We start from the raw sequence: 3,520 nt of genomic DNA, 5'->3' as shown, positions 1-3,520 counted from the left end.
TTCCTGACTGTACAGGCGTTTGTAGTCATTCTGGACTCCTAATGCAGAGTTCCATAGACTTTGGCCAAATGCTGTCTGCTGCACCCAGGAGGTCCTCCTATTGAGCAATAGCTTCATAGTTTCAGTGGAATGAAGTTGTCATCCAAGGTTTTAGTCACAAGACTAGAACAGATCTTTCAGATAGCAAAAGCCAATTTGTGCAAGTTACCAAGGCAGAGACTTTAAATTAGACTCAGATTGGTGGGGGGACAATGCAGAGAAGAGCCCAGGAGTTTGGGGCTTACTGCAACCTGTGCTACCTTAGGGCACTTTTACACATGCTTTGGGGGAGTGCTTCAATTAGATTGGCTCTTGGAGTGCCACAGCATCTAATTAAAGTGCCACAGGATCTTGTGGCATCCCAGTATTTTAAAATGGCAATGGGGGCCATTGAACTACAGCTCATTTGACGAGCTGTATTTCAAACTCCCCACTGCCATTCTGAAGCACAGGGACAGGGGCGATGCACAGGGGGTGCATGGAAGGCCACGTGTATCCCCTGAGTGTGGCAGTGCATTCCCTACAAAGAGGTGCTGCCGTGTCGGTGGTGGCTGTGGGTGGTCACAGCTCACTACCCCACCGCCAACACCACCAGTGGCATCTGTGGCTGGTCCGTGATCCCTGCTGGCTGCTGCCAAAGGCATCTGCAGGTGGTCACCAATTAATCAAATCTGCTCCAATGCGCATCAGAGCAGCCTTGCAGCCTGTCTACAGGAACCTTTACAGACTAGTTGTTGCGTATTGTGTCACTTGGAGCTTTTTCAAGGTGCCTGTTTACACTTCTATATACAAGGCACAGTAGTTAAGTCTTGTGGTCATCAGTACATGGATTCCCAGGGTCAGATTCAAGGTTGACAGGATAGGGCAATATATGGCTGGCAAAGTGTGGAAATTGGTTCCCAAAGGAGTACGAGAAGCTGCTGGGATGAGTCTCTCTAGATCTCATAGTGGGTTGAAAGACTCTGACTTCTTTCACATGCCCTTGTATGTAGCTGGTAGTGACTGTGACAGGCAGAAGTATGGAGGGGAGATTCTGGATATTGCCACAATCTCATCCATGAATGTTCCTTCTTATTGCTGTCAGAGATCATACGAAAGACCCTCTCCCTTAGATAATGTTCATTTTCTGTCCACTTCTGCTTTTGGCCTTAACATTGAAGGCATCAAACTTAATAATTTCACATCACTCTTTTCTGTAATCTCTTCTACAGTTCTGTATAGATAGATTCTGTAGGTTAGTGCTGGGCTGTGTTTGCTTTTGAAAACAATTTAAGACTGTTGTTGACTGTTGTATTGCTCCAAGCATACAGACATTTGCAATAACCACCAGCAGCCAGGAGTAGTTACAAGAAAAAATGTGTTTGCATAAATTGACAAACCACAGTTTCAGCAATGGATAACACTCTGGGCACACAGCACAGCTAAAATATTCCAAAACTAAGTGGCATGTGAATCAAAATTGATCAGAAAAAGAACGACCGTGGATGTGCTGGATAAAGGGCACAGGAAGAATAATCTGGAAAAATGCTGGGGTTGAATATGGCCTGTTAAGTTCTGATTTTTATTTGAATCCATTTACTGCCTACAGCTTTCATTATCATTTACAGCTGGTTGAAATCCAGATTTCCAATTTTGTGGGAAATTCCAGCATTTTGAGGTTTCCTTTAGGCCCAAATGAGAACAAGAAGTCAAAGGTTCCTGAGAAATGTCCTTTCCAAAATCTGTTCTGGGAACATTGCAATGACATTTGATCTACAATTTGTTTAAGCTTTATCACATTGGCTTTAATATATTTCCTTTGGCCTTATATAAATACTTGTGACCTTACATATCATTTTGATTTATATCTAATATAAAGTCATAATTAAGTATTCCAGTTTTCTTGAAACAGAATGATGTATCTAAAATTTTTAAAAAATGAATAGGTTCTACAAAATGTTTCAGTTAAATCAAAGCAACATTTTTCCAGTTTGGAAATGTTTTGAACAGATAGAATTATTAACTTTCCGTAGCGATCTGTTCAACACTACGAACAGCATTCACTGATGAAAATACATTCCTCTGGCCACTGGACTGAAGATTCAGTCCTCCTGAAAAGACCAAAGTAAATCTCTTTCCTTCCAGTACAAAAGTGAACTCCTCAGCTGAGAACACTTGATTAAGAAGGTGGTTTGTAATTCAGAACAAATCAAACTAGAGACAATTGATTTTTTTTCTCACTTGCTTTTTTTCTCATTATTCACATGCTTTCTTCCCACTGGAATTCAATTTTTTAGCCAGGGCCCCGAAGGAATTCATTTTGCTGGGAGATCTTTGTTTCTATTTCATTAATTCCTTTAATACTAAGCATTTTAGACAAAGCACTAAATCATACTGATGTAAGAAACTTGTTTAGCAGCCAGGACAAATCACACGGTGAGAAGCTGAATGTAGCAGAAAGCATGACTTGAACTATTAAACAGGGTGAATATGCTGTGAACACTGAAACAGATTTTTCATAGTTACTAGTGTGCTATTAATCTATTACTTATTGTCCATTAAATGCATTGACTGGAATCTGTTCTCTGATGGCCATCCCAGTTAGACCATTTATCTGAGGTGAACGCAGGTGTTCTAAAAATATTCCTTTTCATCTGTTAGTTAAGAATTTACTGCCTATGGTGCAGGATGCAATGGACTACTAACACAATACTCAGTGGGCTCATCTACACAAGATGCTTACTGAAGAGTTGCCTAACTAGTTCCCTAGTAAAATATCACTGTTCTATGTGCAGAACTATTAGGCTGGAGTAAACTAATTAACTCTACCGTAAGTTAGTATGCTAGATACAAGTTCTATACTACAGCAAGAGTTATTTATTCTGCTGCAATGCATGTGTAGACGCTGACTGGGGTGGGCTGGGGCATGAGAGTGCTACAGGGTGCAGCTGCCTGCTGGCTAGCCCCATTCTGTAGCACCCTTGATTCCTAGCCAGATCCTTGGCAGCACATTGAGCCAAGGGGGAGCAGTCCCAGGCTGGCAGGCTGACCCCCAGGATCCCCTGCCAACTGAAGCTGCTTTGACCTTGCCCAAGATGCTGCACTTCCGGGTACACACGTAAACATGGCACTCAGGACATCTCCTAGGGGCTCATAGGTCTCATACACTGAAAGAGTCCAGTTGGGCTTGAAAGTGGGCAAACTTGACTTTGTTAAGCTTGGGAAGCCTCTCTTTTTTACTGGGAGTTCCTTTATCAATGGTGGTCATTACACTGCAAGCATATTTACTCCACAGATGCAACACACAAGGGACAAACAGGAGGACGTGGACATGGTCCCAACCTTCTCCTTTGGGTTAACAGTTGGAAGATGCAGATGGCTGCCAGGCACTTTGGAGGAGGATTACTCCGCGCTGGTCCGGTCCTGCAGAGACCAAACCAGGAAAGCCAAGGCTGCAACTGAACTCCAACTAGCTTCAGGCATCAAGGACAACAGAAAGTCC

The sequence above is a fragment of the Crocodylus porosus genome, unplaced genomic scaffold (genome assembly GCF_001723895.1).
Source record: "Crocodylus porosus isolate Cpor-Errol unplaced genomic scaffold, CroPor_comp1, whole genome shotgun sequence".
Taxonomy (NCBI): Eukaryota; Metazoa; Chordata; order Crocodylia; family Crocodylidae; genus Crocodylus; species Crocodylus porosus.
The sequence above is the reverse complement of the archived record's forward strand: the minus strand, read 5'-3'. Positions refer to the sequence as shown.